At 41.4% G+C, this 21,582-nt stretch overlaps 1 protein-coding gene across 1 annotated transcript in view; it reads left to right on the top strand.

The window, feature by feature from the left end:
- LOC103769215 (RAC-alpha serine/threonine-protein kinase) overlaps window positions 1-21,582 on the top strand; it is a gene marked incomplete at its 3' end in the record, with an annotated part of 47,511 nt that overhangs the window by 1,140 nt on the left and 24,789 nt on the right. The gene's annotated exons all lie outside the window — the stretch shown is intronic.

Raw genomic sequence — 21,582 nt, 5'->3', positions numbered from 1 at the left:
TAACCTTGATAAAGGCTGGTGGTTCTTCGGCAACAATAAGACCTTTCTAAGAATTTAGAAAATATGTTGATAATGTGTGTTTTAAAAGGGTGGAAACATTTCTAACAGCTGGATATGCAGTTTGGTTCAGCAAATTATCTGATGAAAAAATGTTTTGATAAAGGTTATTCCCCTCTTTTTTTTTTTTTTTCCAGTTAGAAATGCCTTTCCACTCATTATCTTAACTCCTTTGACAGTTCTGGTGTACCCAGGCTACCTTGTCCTGATAAAGTATTTGTGTTATGCTGTATTTGGGTGAAATAGAAGAGAGAATTGCAGAATTATGTTTCACATACCCATTTGTCAATCTAGAAACTCTTAAAATCAGAGAGATGTTTTTAGACTACGGGGTTTTCATAACTGTCTGCTATTACAATTCTTTCTGCACTTCCCTGTACCATAAAAAAAAAAAAAAAAAAATTATTTTAAGGACCACGGTACAAAAATCTAGGGGAGAAACTTTTATTGTAAAAAAGTATGAAAATGGAATTGTATTGTCAGGATGATTCAGGGGCAGATGTGTTGGAAACTGTCACATGTTGTATGTCAAGCTTGTCTATATTTGATCTTGAGAATTGAACCTTTGTTGTTTCTAGGATTATGATAAAGCTACTTTGAAGAAAGGAGACCTCTGGAGGAAGTCTTAGTAAAAGATGCCCTGATCTCCTGATATGATTTTTTTTTTTTTTTTTAAATTACCTTAGAGAAACAGATTATTATCTCTCATGGTTTTCTGATAATATGGTGATATTATCTGCTGAACACATTTCCATTTCCAAAATGTTACTCTGCATGCCCTGCATATTTGAGACTGCAAATTTGTGCCCAAATGCCCAGACTGTGAAACGTATCTTGGCTTTCTTTTGCTTGCCAGGTTTCCTAATCTTTTTAACCTGTTCCTGATGCCTTTTTGCCTTCTCGCTATGTGCAGTGACACCTATTTCATTCCACTTCATTGACTTTGCAACTGTTACTTTGGCATTGTCCGTGTGAGGAGGGTTTTAGAAAGCAGTGCTCTCTCTCCTCCTCAGCATGCCAATGTGTCAGCTCTCATACTCTCTTGGTTTTTGTAGCTGTTCTGGAATCAGTTGACAAATCCAGTTCTTTTGGCTGGGCATGTGTATGTGGGGAAATTATCCACTCATGCCCATATGTGTTTTGTAAAGGATTTTTTTTTTTTAATCATCTATATTTATTGCCAGACCCCATCAGTTTGCTGGCTCTGCAAGATCCAGGGCTTCAACCACAGGATGTTTCCAAAACTGATGTCTGATACTGTGAGCTTCTGAAGTTAAGGCATAAACAGTAATTACTGTAGGGAGGGACTGCTAAAGAAGGATTTTAGATATAGGAAATGTGTATTGTTTGTCTTTTGGATCATTTCTAAAACCAAAGGTTGCACTACATACGCTCTTTAAAGATCCTAGGGATTTCCACATGCAAATGCTTTGAGTAGTGACTGGCTGAAATCCAGATTGGGCAATGATGTTCTCGCTAACATTCCCCCATAGCTTTGGTTAGATGTGGTGTCTCTTAGTTCACGTCCTGAGCAGTTGAACAGTATGGCTGTGTGCACATAAACAGTTGCTGCATCTCACCCCAGCAGTGGCTTAATTTTTGGTGGTTTTAATGATTTGTGTACATATAAATCAGGCTGCAAAGTGCTCTGGAGCCCTTCTGGATGGCAGGTGTATATAAGCATAAAGCCATCATTAGCAGGAGCAGGTGTTTTAGCAGGGAAATAACAGGGCTTTCTAGAATTCTGAGGTTGTTTTCTTCTGTCAGCATGCTTTACATTTCTGTTTTTGTTTCCAAGATTAAAAATACAAATGGAGAAATGAAATTAAACATTGCTGCCTGGCCGAGAGCTCTTGGCAGTTCTGTAAGTCAGTCGCTTAAAGGAAGCTCTACTTCCAGTCGTGCTGATGTTTGTTTGTGCAGGGGCCAGAGTCATCTCCACGACGTGTCTAACCTCAACCAGGCAGAAAGAGAAGACTTCATGAATGAGCTTTTTTCCCCCCATTTCCCCTTTGGCCGCGCTTGGTGCTGTTCCTCTAATTGCAGTGCGGCAACAGACTCCTGTGTGAAGGCAGAACCAGTGGTGAAAATACTGACTGCCTGGCTCAGGTGGTCAACACACGCTTAGGAAACGTGAAGAAACTCAGGTTTGAGCTTGGGGTATCGTATGTGTACATCCAAGGTATTCAGTCCCCGGCTGTGTTATGTGGAAGGTTTGTTCAGTGGGAAAGGACAAGGAAGTGGGTTGATGCAGAGGTGCTGTAGTTGTGATTGAATATGACTGGGGAAGGAGAAAATTATCTACCCAAATTGCTGCTTGTTGAGTTTGAGATTACAGGTTTTCTCAGTGCATGTCATGAGTATCCTTAATTTTGGCTGTGTGTTGTGGAACTTTTTGGCTAAAAGAAGTAACTCTGAGTGTATTTTTTTTTTTTTAAGTTTACCAAACCATTTTACAGATCTCTGGATTTCTTGTATCTTTCTGAGCTGGTCCCTCTTTATGAAGGTCATTCTATTGTCTTCAGTCTTCATCCTGTTGCCTTTTTTTTTTTTTTTTTCTTAAAGTCTTTCTGCAATGCTAACAAAGAGGGGGATTGTGCATTTTGATACTCTGTCATCTCTGTCTTCCCCACCATGTCCGGTTTTCTTATTAGGGCATAAACTCATATGGAAAAAGGAGCCTTTTGGAGGCAGAAAAAGGGGGAGGGGAAAAAAGTACACTGTCATTTTAAAAGAGAAGTAGAAATCTCAATTTCTACTCTGGGAAGCAATTATAAGCAGCGGGAGAGACCTGTACATTCATCCATTAATATTTAGCAGCAAACGTGGAGCTGTTCTTTGCTTTCATTATTAAATACTACATAAACACTGTGCAGTAGTGTTAACAGTGGAAACCAGAACGTGTCCTTCAAATGTCAGTTCATGTGGACCTTAGGCAGGTAAAACTCTTTGGCTTGGACTCTGGCTTCTGGGCTGATCAAAACGACTAAAGATTCTTAAATAAGAAATTCTACAACAGATACTTACTCCAATTATCCAAATACTACTATTCTTTTTCTTTTTGTTAAATAATTGTTTTTGTAATGATATGGAGTGATACAGATGTTCTAATAAATGACTGGTAGTCCACTGTGATTTGTCTTCCTGCAGCTTCATTGCATAAAATGAATGCAGGATCATATGTAAAATACAAGCAAGGAATTAAAAACTGAGTGTTACTCTTTCAACTTTAACAGTCTGTGATATTCTGATAGAGAATTTTAGCTTTGTTATTTTGAGCACAGGTTCATACTTGCAGTATTCTGTTAGTATTAATCCAAACAGGATCCTATGAGGTATGACCAGAAGTTAATTTTATTTATTTATTTTTTTTTTTTAAGCCACTAGGTCTCTTGTATTGCTGTTTTTCTTCACCTCTTCTTTCTTCTCTCTTTTCTGTTCTCATCACGTTCCCTACCTCTCTTTGTATGTGTGTGTGTGTTTTATTTTGGGGTGTTCTCTATTTTGTACCCTGGCTTCTGTCTGTCCCTGGGATGTAGCAGTGCACTTTCTTGATGGCCTGTGTAGCCAGAACCTTCAAGGTTCAGATTAGTTCAAGGATCGTCTGGCTTTCGTGGTATTTCAAAGGAATGACTGTGGCACTTGATACAAAGGATCCTAAGACACATCTGAACTCTGAAGATGCCAGCTATAGAGGGCACAGCTGCTTCAGAGGAAAAACTGGGGGGAAGAGGAAAGGTAAGAAACATGATAGGGGCTGAACAAAGAATGAAGGGGGGAAGTCTGTAACAGAGGGAAGGAAGCTGCTTCTACTTCCAGAGCTGAAGGGTTGGTTTTGTAGGGAAATCTGTTACTCTTATTGTTGGAAATGAAAGATAAGCTGTGTCAGTTTGTGGTTTTTCTTGTGTCTCTTTTTCAACATAAGGGGCAGTAGTTTTGCAATGCTAGCTCTCGGTTGCTTTCATTTTGCTTGCCCTGTTCTGGGAAAAGGGGACTGGGGAGGAACCAGGAAATTGTCAACCAATAAATCTGACCTTGGTGGTAGGCAAGATGCTAGAGACATTAAGAAAGGATGAGATCACAAAACATCTGGAGAAATATGAGCTGATAATGGCTAGTCCGCTAGACTTTTGGAGGGTAAATCTCATCTGATGGAATTATTTGTGGAGAGATCATAGGAAACAGGCTGGATCCAGTGTACTGTAAAAAGTCTGCTTTGCATGACAGGGGAGTCATTTGCTGAGAATTACCTGGTACAGTGTAGCTGTACTGTATGATGTCTTTGAAAGAGATGGTGTAGCCTGAAGATTACTCATCTTCCTTCCCTTGAGCAGACTAAAGTCTTTGACCATCTTTGTTACTTTCCAGTGTCCTTGTAGAGAAGTCTTTCTTCAAGAACATCTTTTATGTATGAAAACCTGTTCTTTAAGCCACAGCTTTGTGTTTTTGAAGGGTGAAGTCCAAATGTTTCTTTTTGCAGTAAAAATTTCTCCAAAAGATCTGTATTCCAACATTTTCCCCTGCTATTTTTGCAAAATACTTTCAGTTCTTTAGCACTATCATGTGAGGTTGGATATTTTTTTCTCTTTGTAAACTGACTGGAACTTACATGTGAGTGACACCAAACATGCTCTCACTTTGAACTGGAAAGAGGAAGAGCTCAGATGTTGATGCCCACATTATTTATGTCAGTCCTGGAAGTTTACTTTCGTATTCTGTTTTATTGTACATCAGAAGTGAAAAAAGCTAGGTCTCAATTTCATCTCTAAAAGTGGGGTTGCATCATAGATTACTGCTACTTGTCACTAAAAGAGATTTGAGAGTGAGTGATCTAGGACATTACAGGCCCTGTTAAAGTGAGCCTGGGAATGCTTGGTACAGTGGATCATACAGAAACTGCCTGCATTGGCTTTGATCCTCTTTTTCATGGTTCCTCCATTTTAAAGAAGGAAAAGGTAGGCCTGTGCGCAAAAAAAAAAAAAAAAAAAAAGTTGTCCATGTGTGGTTTTTTGTTCTTTTTTTCTCTCACTAGGCTTATTGAGAAGTCATCGGGTTTGGATTTAGGAAGGAAGAAGTACTGGGTATGCTATTTTGAGGTACAGAGAAAGCAAGAGAGTAAATGTTGCTCGTTGTTCTTGCAGGAGTGGTTCTAGGCAAGGTGTTGTGCCATCCATTTTAAATTTGGCACCTTGTCCACACTTAAAACCGTCTTCCCTGGCAGCCCCTGTGCACGTGCCAGAAGGTTCCTTCCCTTCCAGCATTCCCTGCTGGCGCTCTCACTGCCTAAGCACCATCAGTTATTGTTTCCCCTGCCTAAGCTTGCTCTGTGTCAGCACTTTTAGCCCTAGACCTTACCACCTGAAGAAAGCTGGTGAGCTTTTTTTGGTGCTGTTAGCGCAGTACATGGTGATATGCCTATCTCCTTTTATCCACTTCTTATGTTACTAATAATTAAATTAAAAATCATGGTGGTGGATGGTCTCAGACTTGTTCAGGAAAGAAACCTTAATATGGATTGGGAAGTGGGATGTGCTTAACATTTGAACACTTAATTTGAATGCATTTTAAAAGACAGCATTGTAAAAAAAAACAAGCAACTGTCAGCCTTGTGGTTTTTTTCCCCCTTTTACATATTGAAGTAACTGTTTTTAAGGAAAAAAAAAAAAAAGAGCTAAATCTTTTTTCAAAAGTCATCTCTCTTGGGGGAAGACAATGGAGGGATTATTATTTTCAGCTGTATTATGTTGCAGGTACAATGTGCCTCTCAAAGGGGGAACAAAAACCAGGAAACTATGTGAGGAAAGAGGAAGAAAAAGAATGGAGAAAGAATAGCACCATATTAGGTGTGAAGTAGTGTGCTTTTGTGAAAAATATTTACTGCAGCTGAAAGGGGGAAATAATGAAGACCGACTTTAAGTGCAGTTGGAAAACATGTTACAGAACTCTGGGATTATTCTCCCACCTCTTCAAGTTGAGCCAAAAATGTGAAAAAGATAGCTGGTCAAACAATGTTGTGAAATGTGTCAATTTATTCAAAAGTGCATGGTCATATTTGAGGACAGCTGAGGTAAACAGTCATCACAGACTGTGGGCAAGTCAGTTACTGTTTTCCTGAGTCTCTTGGGTAAGTTGGGAGAGTGTGTTTTGAAGTGCTGTCCAAAGCCCAGGCTGTTGGTGCATGGCCTGTAGAAATACCCTTTGGAGTCAGTGGTTCTGTGCATGACTGCAGTGGTATTTTGTGCTAATATTGAGACAGTGCAGCATCTGAATCATTTACAGGGCTGTCAAATCATTCTCCTTCTGCTTGTGCTTTACTAATATACTCTTCTAGAGGGCCACAGAACATGCATGCCAGAGAAGTGGGTTTGGTGTTGCTTGTGAATTCATGGCCTTCATATCAGATACTTGTTTTGTGAGAGAGCTGCAGTCTTAGAGTGATTTGAGTTGGAAGGGACTTCTAAAGATTATCTAGTCAACTGCCCCTTGTGCTTAGCCAGGACATCTTTCACTAGATCGGGTTGCTCAAAGCCCTGTCCAACATGGCCTTGAACACATCCAATGGTGGGGCATCCACAGCTTCTCTAGGCAACCTCTTCCAGTGTGTCACCACCCTAAGAGCAATGATTATCTTCCTTTTATATGTATGTAGTCTAAATCTACTCTCCTGTAGTTTAAAAACATTCCTCCTTGTCCTGTCACTACAGACCCTGGTAAAAAGCTTCTCAGTCTTTCATGTAGGTCCTCATTCGATATTGAAAGGCCCTTCTCTTCTTCAGTCTGAACAGCCCAGACTCTCTCAGCCTTTCCTCATAGGAGAGATCATCAGGACAAGTGTTACTCTACTGGTAGGACTGCCTAAGTCATGTGGTTGACACTAGCATTACTAGTATTAACATTACGAGTGGGCTCGTGTGCTGATGGGGAGATCCGGGCTGCTAACAGCAATTGCTGCTAATTCTCAAATTTTAAGTGCAGCCCTTTATGTCTGTAGTGGCTTTATAAAGCTGTTCCCACCTGGGGAAGTCACAAGACTTTGAAAGTTTTAACCTTTTTTCTTTGTGAAGCAGAGGTGCTTGCTAATCCTCAGGGTACAGAGAAAAACTGGGAAACATAACCTGAATACCTTTTTCACAGTTCAGGCTAAGGAGAAGTAAAAGGGCCATTTAATTACTCATAATGAAAAGTCTAAAAATTTAAAACCATTTATGTGTGGTTTTATTTTTCTGAACTCCTGGCCTTAGCAATATACCCTACTGTTTGCAGTTGTGTCAAGGGATCAAGAAATGCATCCTTATTACGCTTCAGAAAGCAAGCAGTGTGAAAGAGTAACTTACACATTTTCTGCAAGAGGCCTGACGGGTCTTAATGGCTAATAGAAACATACAGATGAGACTATATTTGAACTGCTTTTGTGTCTATCAAATGCCAGTTAAACTAGATGTTAAGACTTGAGAGAAAAAATACTTAAAATTTTTGCCATGTTTCCATACGAGCCTTTGTACATATCATGTTTCAGCTGCCAGTGCAATGCCACCTTGTTCAGAATGATGTAGTTGTACTGGTGTGGAAAATATTTGCACTGAGTAGGGTTTATGCCCTGAAATACAAGAGTACACAATGTTTTGTATATACTTGCTTTTAGGCCTAAGTTGGAGCTTCACAGCTGGAGTGTCAATAGAAGCTACACCCTTAAACAAACCTGTTAAGCAATTCAAAATCTGTTGTCAGGCCATTTCATAGCTGCTAAATGGGAATACTGCATTTTGTTTGCTGGTTGCTTTTTAGGGGCTTCCAGGCATGGATCGTCTGGACTGTTGGGGTTTTTTTTTGTGTTTCAGATATACTCCTGTGCTTGTCTGTGGTCTGTAAACCTATAAATAGGAGTCAGTTAACTAAATCAAATAGTTTTCTCTGCAATGCAGATTTTTGGGGACTTAGTTGTTTTCATTTTTAACTTTTGATCACACAATCTCTTTTCCCTTTCTATCCTCACTAATTAGAAATGAAAATTTGGGAACACCAGGAGAAGTGAAGGCATTTTTTTTACTTGAAGACTTGTCTTAAATGTGTAGTTGCACAGATATAGCTATATTATATGTTAATTATTCCACTGCAAGTTTGTGTGGAGCAGGCTAGAATCCAGTTGTGATAATCTAAGGTGACAGTGCTGGTTGTGGGGCTTGGAAGTGGTTTTATAGGTGGAAATTGATTTCTGAACATAGGATATGAATCCTTTCCCACTATAAATTCATTCATCAGGCCACTCTGTGGTAAGTTCTTTGCACTGCTCTGGCTGTGTCTTGAGAAGAACGAGAGGTTAAACACCACTAATGATCATGGCTTTTTTCTTCAATGTTTTTTTTCTTTAAAAAAAAATCTTGCCTTTTTACGTGGTTGTTAATAGAAAAAATGTTTTGTTGCTTGAATATTGCCTTTGGTGATACGTTCTAGACAGTGAAGGATACCAGTTGGCTTTTTGAACTTGACGTTTTCTTTGCGTCAGGGATGATTTTGGTTCTAGGTCTTTTCTGGTGCAGATACATTTTTCCTATAGTATGAACTTTTGGAGGTATATAGCTGATGTATCTCCTGGTGGGGAAGTTGAAGTTGCCTTGTTAGTTGCATGATGGGAGAAGTATTTATTCTAAATAAGAATTCGGGGAAAATTACTTTTTCATACATGGAAGATAACTGCAAACTTACCAGCAGCTGCCTTCAGCTGACTTGCAGAGATATTGCCTATTGAACACTATTGTAACAGTTTGTTTCTGTCGTTTTTGCTGAAGTTCAGCCTGTAAAGTCAAGATATCTTGGTCTGAGAGATGGGGAGATAGTTAAATTACATCATCATGGAAGACTACCGGCATACTTAGCTTTAAAGCCATTCAAGACTACATTGGCACCCCTTTGTTATACAGTGTAGCTGAAAACGAACTGCAGCAATAATGAACCAATCCATCTAAATCACAGCAGCTGAACAACTGACTGTTCTATCTCAAAATGCAAATGCCTTGTGCAGAATGGATTTAATTGTAAATGTTTGCTTAGTAGGGAATATGAGCCTTTTAGTTTGTGTCAATAATCGTCAATACAAAGACCCACAGAATTTTAGGGTTTAGATAGCTTGTCCCTGTTCTCATAACGATATTTCAAAGTCAGATTTTTTTTAATGTACCGTTTGGCTTTTTTTCTAGCCAGTGAATAGAACTCTAAATGCCCAATCTCTAAGCAGTCTCTTGAAAAATGAAAGAGAAATTTAGCTCTATGTATTTAGATCAGGCAGGATTTTCTGTTATATTTCTTTCAAATCTGTGTTAGGGCTTTTATGTAGAAGGAAAATGCTGACTTTCAGAGTGTGGATTTGGTTTTGCAGTGCAGAAATGCCAAGTGTAACTTAGAGTATTAGCATTTTCTTTGGGGTTCTAGTAAGGTGCTTCTTAATTAAAAGATTACTGTTAGGAATTTCTGTTCTACTAAAACAAACAAACAGACAAACTTCACTTCATATGAATGTCTTCATTCTTTGCTAAATTCTTGAAACCTGGCTGCTGAGTGCAACCTGTGAGGATGAATCTCTGTTGCCAATTTGAATGAATTAAAATAAAATAACATTGCCTTTTTTTTGGGGAGGGAGCAGGGAAGAGGAAAACACTTAGTGAGCTTCACTGGTAGAAGGAGAGAAAGCAGAAATACCTGCCTCCAGGCTGTTCCTGGGTAACTTTCTGCATAAGGAAAGACAGAGAAAAATTTGAAAAGGCACACATGCAGTGTGCATGTTTATGCTTCTGTTGGCATTTTGTGTGTTCTTTAATAGCCTTCACATGTGGATTAGTCCTTCTGAAAAAAAAAAAAAAAGGGAACCAAGCCCCCTGAAGAATAGGCCTTTGTGACACTGGAGAAGTTTACTGTGCCAAAGTTATGGTAAGAATTTGTAAATTTTGGCTGCTAAAGTATTTCCTTCCCCTGCTATGTTTTTAACATTGGAAACTTGTAAGTGTGGACTAGAGGGTGTTTTTTGTTTTTTGTCTATTTTTTTTTTTTTAAATGACAATGCAAACATTCATTTCACAAACTAAACCGCCTGTTCATATGACGCTGCTGGCTGTATATAAACACCCTGTTGATCTTGTTCTGCAGAAGCCTTCGCTGGGCTTCCTGAGTCACACAGAAATGCTCCGTTGCTCTTTTCGGGGCTGTGCCGTGGACTTAGGCAGTATCTACTCAGATTTAGTTTGCCAAATGAATGTCCCTGAAAGAAATGTTTTTACTTGGAATAAGTCCCTCAAGGCTGAGAAGTTTTGCTATGTCTCCTCTTCTCTGTGTGTTTAAAATATTTCATTCTGCTATCTGGGGAATGGTTTTTGTTTTGCTTGTATTCCTCAATAGAGCTGAACCTGTTGGGGAGATGTTTAGCATTTCTTGGTTGCAAAACCTTCTTCCTCTCACAGACACTGCTGTTCCTTCAGGCGGCTCTTGCGCGGGATGCTTGAGTCTGTGGGCAGGCAGAACAGCAGAGAGCCCTGCCGGGCAGCTGCCCTGCCAGGTGGGCTCTCCTGACAGCCCACGAGGAGCTCTACAGCACAGTTGACTTCATGGGGGTTTTATGGAGCAACCAAGGGCAGAATTCAAGTCCAAGGCTAGACTGTCATGGTGACAAAATATTTAGAAAACATTTTCTTGCTGGAAACAAAAGCTTGGATTGTGCAACGCAAAGTACCGTCCTAGTGTAATAAACGATGTTGTGTATTTTTAAAGGGTTCTGTTTGTTCCCCGAGTGTCACCTCTTGCCAGATTCAGCATGTTCAGGTAAAACGAGGCATTTTTCTTCCAGACTGCTGCCTGTACAAGCTGTGTTAATTCTACCCCTTTTACACAGTGGAGGTGCAAAGATGTAGCAGCTAAATCTGGCCTTGCATTTTGAACAGAGCGGACAGGCCTTTTAAGGACAGATGTGATGGATCAGCTTCTGCTCTTCAGCCGTGGTGGCTCTGCTGCATTATGAGCAGTAGCTCAAAATTACACCTTGTCGTGGGCATAGGCTGAGCTGATCTTGAGTGAGCTCTGTGACTAGAGCTGGTGATTGCGCTTATTGGGTTAGAATGTGCTGTTCTTGCTTCAGTAGGAATGTTTTGTACTGTAGGTGTTTCATCCTTCCATAATAGCTGCTCTAACTTGTGGTTTTTTAAATGCCCGAGGTTTTGAGTTGTCTCAGCCTTACTGATACCTACTTCTGACTTGAAATGAAGCCAGAGGTCTGAAGTGGCTGTAGTAGACTGCTCATAGGGAATAATACGAAATTATTTTAAGGTGAGCAAGCTTGTAACAACTGAGTAAAGACAGTAGCCATGTGGGTACAATTTGGTTCAGCATAACTGTGCCATTCGGAGTTAATGCATTTTTTCCAAGTTTAGCCTGTGTTTCCTGGGTAATACCAGTTGTAATTGCAGAGAAAAGCATGATTTTACATGTATGCCACCTTTTCTGCTTAGAGCAGCCAGTGGCCAGATTTCGTTCTGAAACAGTGACTTGTCCCAGCTCCACATCGTCTGCCAAGGCTCCGGGTTTTTGAGCTCCAAAGAAGTTGATGTTTTGAAAGTCGCTGCAGTTGTTGGGAGTATACTGTTATTCAGGAAAATGGAAATCAAAAGCAAACCATGAAGAGGGGGAACATGGTTCTCTAACGTTTGCATCATCTTGCATCTTTGTATGCTTGGCATGTAACCCTGTCGCATTCAGAGTGCTGCTCTGAACAAGGCAGAGCTCGCTCTTTGGGCTGCCGTTTTGCTGCTATCTACTAGTTCCTCTTGCATTGAGCTGCAAAACCAGCTGCTTTTGCTTTTCATACCTATTTTTACCATCTCTAATTTGCTATTAAGATGTTAACTTCTGCCTCCAGTTAGCCTAGCACGGCTCTATGTTGCGACTACAATGTGAGGACAAGCAGACACTTCTGTGCTTTCTCTTGTGCTACCCTTTCACACTTGGGAAATGGTCCCTGTAAACAGCTGCAGTACTGCTTTATTATCCTCTTTGAAAGCTTTTGCTCCTTGTGTTGCTTATAAAAGGCCTTGACAAACTTGCAGTGCACGTGTACCGAGACTGCCGTTCGCAGCGATGCCCAGTATGGGTCCCTCTTTGTCTGTCTGTCTGGCTTGTTGCTGTCCTGTGACTGTAAACTCTGCAGGAAAGGGACTATCTCATTGTTTTATTTCTACAGCAGGTGACTCGGTTCCAGATGAGTATCTGAAGTTGCAGTAATACAAATCATTATGTTATAGAAAGCTGTGTCTAATGTAGGAAAAACAAACAAACAAAACAAAACCAAAGATCAGATTTACTGTGATAGCTTTTATGTATTTTTGAGAGTTGTTTTTTTGGTGTGGTGTTTTGGATTTTTTTTTTTTTTTTTTTTTTTTTTTTTTTTTTATTTTTTTTTTTTGTGATTGCCCCCACCCCACCCGGAGGTTGTTAATCATCTGACAGATTGCTGGCAGGAATGTGCAGAAATCAGTGTATGTAAAGTTTTCCTCCCATTTTAAGGAATCCTCTTCCCTATGGCCAGAGGAAAGCTTTCTTCTCGGCAGCTGCCCCAGGCTGCTGAGAATGGGCTTCTGCACAACAGCTCTTGTTGGTGTCCTGAAGAGGTTTGTTTATTCCCATGACTAGACTGGGTGTGCTTATGGCAAACCCTCGTGTTTCTGGAGACTTTTCTCTTTTCAGGCACGGTTTTAGAAGTGGAATGACACACAACAGGATGTGTGGTTGTAGATGGAAGCTCACGCTTCAGAGGCTGTGCATACCTTTCTGACCAAGTACAATCCTGTACTATTTCTCTCATCATTCATGTGGTGAAATAAAACATGGAGGAGCACAGAATTAATTTCTCCTTTTTATGCCCACAGTACACACAGAGAATGCTTATTGATATTGATCTTTATGCTGACTCTTAGAATCCTCAAACCAGTTACTGGAGGCAAGGAGATTAAAATGAGGGCACATGGCCAAGGAGACTTGAGGTTTTGTTCCTCGAATTTGATTTGAAAGTTGCAGGTTGATAAAGTTGCATTCATTCTATTTTTTGCCTTTGTATTTTTATAATTGTCCTAAATTACTTATATGTAATATTAGTGTTAGGATTTCTTTTGTAGTGTTTTGAATGGCCCTGCTTTGAGTGGAAGATGAGACCCGATTTTTGTGATTCTTGACCAGTTTGATATTGGGAATCTCACAAAAAGCCCAGCCTGATTCTGAGGGAGAATAACAACCTAATTTCTAGAAGTGGTTGGTTTTGATTTGGATATTCCTTGTGATGGCTGTCAAACAGAAAATAAATAGCAGTTCTTTTGTTGTCAACAGGACTTTTCCTTTTCCAGTGTTGGCTGATCTGCAAACAGAGTTGGGATTTTTCAAGGAAAAGGCTCAAAACATGGAATAATAAACCTTGCTAATTTACTGCTTGTACTTTGGAACTAAAAGTTGCTTTTTGCTTTAGTTACTAGAATGCCTGGTTTATTAAGATTGCTGTGTAGCTGTGAAGCTGCTGGGAGTTTTGCTTTCATTTGTTTGTTTGGCTGTTGTTGCTGTGAGGCTTGCTGTCAGAAAGTAGAAATGTTCCTAACCTCATCCCAGCCTTTCTCCTTCACCCTTTTGTAGTCCTGGTGTAAAAGAAGGGGGAGAAACAGGGGTAACAGGATGTGTTCTTTCTAAGTCTGTTTTTTCTGGTCTAAGCAAGGCTTCAGTTATTTTATGTCACTGATGGGAGTTGAGTTGGTTACCTTGATGATCACCTTCAGCAACAGGTGGTTGGCTGCAGCTCCTTGAGACTCTGACCGTGGCAGAGGAGATGTGCTTTAGGTTCACATTGTATTGCTGGTGGTTGAAGTTTACAGCAACAGCCTGCTATAAAAGCAGCAAGTAGTGGGCTGTAAGGTCCAGCTTATCAGCAGTGAGTGACAGGATAGTCTACTGATAGCAGAGGGGACCTGAAAGCTGAGCATGGCTGATCTGGTGACCTCAGCTAACACCAGCTTACACATTTCCTCCATTGTCGCAGTCGGCATAGTGACCATGTCCTTCATCAAGACCCGTTTGTGGTGGCTTTGCAGCAGTGTTACCTTTTAGACTCAGAGATGATAAACCAGGTGATCTGAAAGGTGATGGACCTCGGCTGTTTATTCCAGGGTGATGGTCACTTCAAACTGTTGACATTAAATACTGCTTTGCTGTAGAAGATTATTTCACAACTGGTGCTTTGGATGGCTGCAACAGGAGTCCCAAAGGACAGAGTAAATTCTGGACCTGGTGTGCCATTTCACTTAGAAAAGAGAGCCTTTGAGGGCAGGGTTGAAGTCTGGCTCAGCCAGAAATGGGAGACCTTGAGCAGTCCTCAGCCTCTGGAATTTGTTTTATCTGAGACAAGATTGTTTTGTGAAGTTGGGAGTCGAGGTCTCCATATGAAAATACGTCAGATCTGTGTTTAGATCTGTGTCTGAAATAGCTGTAATTATAAATTTTTTTTTTTTTAATTTGGTCATGGTTTTATAACCTAAAATCTCTGTCACAGGGAGGTTCTTGGAGGATGCATGTCCAGTACCAGCTTCCTTTTAAAACCTGCACTAATTATTTTTAAATTATACTTATGACCTGCTATGGATTTTTTTTTTTTTTTAATTTGCTTTTTCTACTTTGCAAACTTGATACGTCTTCCTTCCTTTTGCACAATACCAGGATAGTGCTGACTATTTTGGAAACTGTTTTCTTTACTCAGTTTGGACTTCTGAATGCAAACAATGCCTGCATCTGATACTCTTCCATTTTTTGTGGGTTGGAAATGCTTTTGATAAAAGACGTGGGCATTCCCCATTCCTTGTTGCCCAGGGGAGATAGGTAGGTCAGTCAAACGGAAGGCAGAGCAACTAGAAGCTGAAGAGGTGGTTGGTGTATTTGAGTACTCTCCTGGAAGTGAGAATCGAAGCCAGTCCTCCCCTGCTCTGCCACAAACTTCCTCCTATATGATCATCTCAGATAAGGTTATTTTTATCTCTCTGTGCCCCAGTTCCCTATCTGTAAAATGGTGATAACAGCACTTCCCTACTTCACAGGGATGTTGTGAGGATAAGTGCAGCTCAGGCTATGGGGCTCTTGGATACTGTGGTTAACTGGGAGCACAAAGGGAAGAAGGGAAATGCTCTGCATAAAAGCTTTCTGTTCCTTAAGGTTGGTGGGTTACAGCACTGATGTGAGCTTGGCTTCTACTGGAGTCATGGCTTGACTGGTGCCATGTCTTTTCCCAGGAAGTTTCCTTGCTCACTGCTGTGTGCACACCAGCACAGCACTTGGCGTCCTTGCTAGATGCTGGTGTTTGCATCCTGGGCTGCAGGCTCTGGGAGCCCGAGAGTCTGGGTGAGATTTGCTACTATGTGTTTGCCAGCACGAGCTGCTCATGGTGCCGGAATGGAGTGTGTGCTTCTGGCAGCAGCCACCCAGTGCATTTCAGACTTGTTCAGAACCTGTGAGGAGTTAAAACTACATATGAATGAGATTTTCACTTGCAAAATTCAGACTGCTCTAGCAGTTACTCTGAGCAAGCCATGGACTGCAGTCTGACCAGAGGAAAGCAATTGTCCTTGACATAACTGGTTAAATTTCAGAGAAACCACATCCTTTGTGTTGCCACTGACAACATAACATTCCTTAACGTTTGATTTCAAGTGGTGCTTTATTACCCAGCTGTGCACCTTCTTCAGAAGAATTTCTCTCCAAGGACTCCACAGAAGAGTGCAAACCTCTTTGTGTTTAAATGTGGACTTTGTAGTGTTTTTTTATATATAATGTAAACAGGTAAGAGACAGGAAACCTATCTGCTTAACACATACATTGTTGCATGCCCAAAGGGAAGGCGATGGGATGGTGACTTGAGTATTTGTTCAATCAAATCTCACACATGCAAATTGAAGTGTGTTTTTGGAGAGCTTTTTGGACCAGGAGGTAAGAATGTACTTTCTTTGTTGCTTGCGCTTTAAAACGTGTGTCTCGTGTAATTTTCCTTGTTCACCTGCTTTGATAAATTCTATATTTAGTTGTCTCTGCCCATCCACTTGAACAGGACAAAAATAACCTCAGTGTAATCCATCTTCTCTGTCCTTTCCTCTCCACCTCTTCCCTCCCCTTTCCTGCTGCTGGGTTTAGGGCATTCAGTTGTTTGGGAAGTGGTGGATTTTTTGTTTGTTTTGCTTTGTTTCCTTACAAGTAGCGTTGGGGTGCAGGAGGGAACATTTACACCCTGCAATAAAATTGTTGTGAAGTGTATGCAAACTGTCAGAAACACTTCCTCCTCTCTTACAATGTTTGCTGAGGGGTCAGAGTGTGTGCGGAGTGCGTGGAGGGAGGTGGAGCAGAGGAGTTGGAAAATGACTTGCATGTGGCATACATCTGTCTGACAAACAGCCAACTGTGCCAGGGGATAAATGGACAAACAAAGAATGTTTCAGTTCTGAACTCAGAGGTTGAACCTGAGGTTTGCGCAGAAGCAGCTCTTCAGATAAGTTTCCGATGGACCTTGACTCCCGTTGTGCAAACACGTAGTAGCTAGCACAGAGGAGACTGTCCTCTGAATCCCTCCTTGGGAGAGGTCTACATGTGGGCTGTGCTTGGCACGACTGCTGTGTCCCAAGCTGGGCATAGATATATATGGTCATAAAGTCTGACACGAATCAGCGCTGGCCAAAACCCCCAGAGGAATTTAAGTGCCTAACTCCTTGACTTTAGCATGAGTTAAGCACAAAATTAGTTAAGCATTTCTGTTAATCTGGCTGTGGATGTTGACTGGTTTTATCTGCAGATTGGATAAACAGTGTCCACTGAATGTACCAAAATGTTTGCCGCCTCTGTTATCTGAAATATTATTGTCTTCCACTATTAAGCTGATAGGAATTTGAGGGAAACTGTATTGTTTTGGTGGAACTGCCTGCCAAGTTCTTGTATCTTGAGCTGAGTGTTGGGTATGTTGTTGTTCCTGACAGACACATTGTCTGGAGATGTAAGGGGGAGTGTTTGTTCCCACAAAAAAAGTCACTGTTTCTAACTTCAGCATTTTTTTTAGATCTTAAAGATGGTGATGAGGAGCAGAAAAATTGAGGGAAAACCTCTTAATTGATCCCTAACAGGATTCGAGTTCTTTCTTGATGGAACTTTTCAGTATCTGCTTTTCAAAAGAGAGTGAGATACTTTTTCCTTATTTTTGTATTCATAAAATTGAACTGGAGGACTGGAGGAAGAATCAATTTGTTCTGAAAACTGGCCACAATTTTAAAGATTAAAATTCTTCTTTGTTCTTCCTCTTTTGCCCATGTGCTGATGAAAGCCCAAGCCCCATGGCAATATCAGGGTGGCGGTGCTGCCTCATTTTGACTTAGGTGGCGTAGGTGTAAAGGGCAACTAACGGGAGGACAGCAGATCGTTTAAGGTCTCCTGTGATGGGGAGCGTGCTAGGCAGTACGGTGGGACCATGACCAAACCTGGCTTTCATTTAGGAGCCCAAATCCCAGTTGGAACCTTTGTAACGGGACGTGCTGCCAGAGCCTGCCTTGCCACCTCACCTCTGTGGGGTGGCACCCCAGTGCTTTGGCCCTCATGCTCCATCCTGCTTTTAAAGCAAAGGGCCCTTTAGTTTTTAGGAAGCACAAACAGGCGCTCTGGGTGTTTGAAAAGGAGCGAGCCCCGAATTGAGGGTGCACTTAGGCTTCCAAGCACAGCGTAATCCTGTTAGTGGTCTGGGTTGCTGTGGTGGAACCGGGCAGGCCAGGCTGCCTCGCAGGCGTCTGCTCCTCTGCCTACCGAGTCAGGTCAATATCCTCACAACTGTAATTCTCACTGCAATGATGGATTACGCTTGTCACGATTTACAGAATTTTGTCGTGTATGTTTCATAAAAGAAAAGGGCTTCTAATGCTTGTCATTTCTGAAGTCCAATACGTCTGAACTAAAGCTCAGTGTATGCAAGACAAACTATGCTTTAATTTTACAATTGTCTGATGGGACTTTGCGATTTATTTGTTGTTACTTCCTTAATGATGTTGCAGTCAGAGGCACTGTTTTGCTAAATGTTGTGTAAAAAGTAAATTGTAGCACAGCAGATGTTGGTATTTGGATGGATGTCGGTGCAATGGGGGGACAGCAACAGTCATCTCTGTCAGCTGTCTTCAGGCTCGGCAGGCCTGCTGCGTGGTTACTTTGGTGTGTAAAAACAGCTCGTTTTGCAACTGGGAAGTTTGGCATTACATTTGGCACCGAGCCATGAAACTGGGTTAACACAAGTGTTTATCCAGCGATTTTTCTCAAAATCGGTAAATTGGAGAAAATATTTATTAAACTTCGGTACAAAGGAAAAGGGAAATATGGCTGGATCCCTTTCTTTTAAAAAGGCATCGATATTTGTAATGCTAAACCTCTTTTTTTAAAGTTCTTTTTATTTCCCCGACTCCTCTCAGTCTTCTGCTATTTCACCATCAATGTTCTTGCAGTTTTCACTGTTTACAGTTTCCTTTTTAGAGATTAAAACAGGACAGCATACCTGATGAAATGCAAAATATATAGGGTTCCATAATTATGTTTCTCTTCATCCTGTGTGCTGTCATCAGTTAGGTGCAAAGAGTTGAGGACTACAAATGAAGCTATTTAATTACTATCACCTCGTTTGGTAGAAACGCCAACTGCAGCGTGGAACAGAAGCCCAAATCTGCAGAGAGTTGATTTTTGTATGATAAATTACTATAAATTTTACCTTCGGGTTAAGTACAAGAATCCCTGGAGGCCATCAAAAATTTTTCATAGTCAATATCGGACATATTTCTTTATGGAAATAGCAATTTGAATTGTATTTTTAGTAAGGAGGGGCAGGAGAAAGCAGTAGTTTTGCAAAGCAGCAGCAGTTTCAATCAGATTTTACACCTGAAATTTGGAACCTGTTGATTAAAGTTTCACTAGAGAACTTCATAATAATGGAGACATTTAGTTTGGATTAATTTTTCTAATCCATTTTAGCCTAGTATTACCCCTCTGATTAAATAATTAAATGTCTTCATTGTTTAAAAAGGCTCCCATTTCTTTTAGAAAAGGGAAGATGATTGAACTTGGAAATTTGGAGTCTTTGGTGAGGGATGGAAAACTATGTAGAAAAACATATTCTCAAAGCAGTGATGGTGACTGGGTGGTGGACTTGTGCTTAGTTAATTTTGTAGTTCAGTTGCAAATTGACCACCAAATAAAATACCAGGATAGCCTCATGTGGGTCCTTTGTTTGCTCTCTCTTTTTTTTTTTTTTTCAAAGGGGGAGGGTATTACCTGAATATTCTAATTTCTATATCTAAGTGGGGCTTCATTTAGAAAAGTGTAATGTACAAGAAGGGGTGCCCACTACACAGATTCATTTAGTGTGCTGTGGATAAATGAAAATTGCAGATTAGCTGCTGCAAGTGTGCAGTGACTGGTTTTTGGAAACTTTTTCTGTCTCAGCTTCATATTGAAACTATAATGCTGATGTTAAAATGTTTTTCTCACAGTATGGAGGAGGAGAGGGAAATGAATGCATGAGAGCATTAATTTGGGAACAATCTAAACGGTGTAGCTTCCCCAGACTAAAGAGTGGGCTGAGTCTTTGTGGTCAGCCTGACTTTTGGAAGATTTCGTTGTGAGCGTTGGTGCTGCCTGTGAAGGAGCAGGGTCAGTGCAGTGCTGTGTGCTCGTGGCCAGGCTCTGCGTTAGCTCCGTACAACGTACGTGTGTGTGTGTGTGTGTGTGTAGCTTTGCTATTTCAGCTTGCCTGGATTTGGCCGTGTTTCAAGAATGAGGTCCTGAATGGGGAGCGATACTCTCCTCATGGGCTGGGCACAACCTGCCCTTCCAGCTGCCTCCATTGATGCTGGGACAGGACCAGGGCCAGGCCTGGGACTAGTGATGGCCACAGACACAGCTTGCGTGGCCTGAGGTGGGGGTCAGGCTGCCACCTCTCCCTCCCCTGCCTGTTCTTCAGCACCTTCCCTCCTGCCCAGCAGAGACCCAGCATTGTGGACGCTCCAGGTTGTCTCTTTGACAGCATCCTCCTCTCTCATGAAGTATATTCCAGCCAGAATTGTGGTAGGCACATCTTGGCGCATGTCTACCACACTCTTCCCCCTGCACATGTTGTGTCTGTTCTTCCCCTTTCTCCTCCTGCTCCCTTTCTGATGTGCTGGCACCAGCAGCAGGGTTTTCAGGGTGGCCTTGCTTGTCTTGACCCCTGGGGCAGCAGGGGAGCCCTTAGCAGCTGCCACCTGAGCTGATAGCATCAGATCAGGGACCAGTGGAAGAAAATGCTGTTACCAGAGCGTGCACTAAGCGTCTAACAACAAAGCAGGGTTTGCATGAAGGATTTTCTGTATATGTGTGTGTACCTTCCTTTGCAGAAGTCCCTGAGGCACGAACATGGCCCCAGGTGACCTTCTTCAGGAACATTACTCAAGGCGTCCTGTAGCGCTTCTCTCTCTCTCTGTCTCTCTCTCTCTCTCTTAATTATATTTTATAAACAAGAAGAAAAAAAACAACCCAACCCTCTCATACGAGTTTAAAGCTTTATTTATGGCTTTCTGGTATTCTTATGTTTGAAGTGTGTGAATCTGTCTCTCCTGGACAGCTGCTGTAGTTGTCACAAGTTCTCCTGCAAACCTGAAAGGCTGCTGTAACCCAGCTGGGCTTAAGGGATGTGTTGGGGTTTGTTTTGCTCCTGTTCTTTGGGGACATGCTAGTAAGAGTGGGAGGATGAACAACAGGGAGAGGACTGTGCTCAGTTATGGGATGGGGCATTTAGGATTCAGGTGGTAGAAGGGATTTGGATGGTGAGGAGCAGTCGTGTGCTGTGCTGTGCTGTGCTTGGAAAATCAGTTCTGGAGAAAGGTGAGGCTGATGCTGCAGTCCCTGGCCTCTGAAAATCTGGTGGGACAAGTGCCAGTTTTGATGCCCATGGAAACTGGTGTGAGTTCAGGGCTGGCTGGGGGTATGGAGCGGTGTTTGTTTTTCCCCTGGGAACAGGAGCAGTTTTAAAAGGGGAGATGGGAACTTCTGCCATGTCTTTCCAAAACAACAGTACAGGACACTGCAGGCTGGAAGGTGTAATTCAAGCTCGTATTTTCCTGTGCTCATCTGCTTTTAGCTTCTGTGAGGTGTATATCTTTCATTTCTGATGCTTTTGTAAAATCAAAAGTGGCTTTAATGTATCAAGATGCATTGCAACATGAAAATTAATTCATGGTAACGGTGTCAAGGTAGGTAGGTCTTTATGCAGGTGGGTCTTAATTTCATTTTTCCTTGTGTAAGTAACAGGTTTTCGTGTGACTGCCTGGAATACATCTTTCTTGGAGCTGTAAGGGAGAGGTATGATAAGCTTACTATAACAGATGACTTCAGGGCTTGAAAAATAATGATTATATGTATGTATTTTTAGAAGTACATATTGATATTTCAATATTATAGGGCTAAATTCTGGTACCACTG

The sequence above is a fragment of the Merops nubicus genome, unplaced genomic scaffold (assembly GCF_000691845.1).
Source record: "Merops nubicus isolate BGI_N331 unplaced genomic scaffold, ASM69184v1 scaffold5500, whole genome shotgun sequence".
NCBI classification, from domain to species: domain Eukaryota; kingdom Metazoa; phylum Chordata; class Aves; order Coraciiformes; family Meropidae; genus Merops; species Merops nubicus.
The sequence above is the reverse complement of the archived record's forward strand: the minus strand, read 5'-3'. Positions and strand labels throughout refer to the sequence as shown.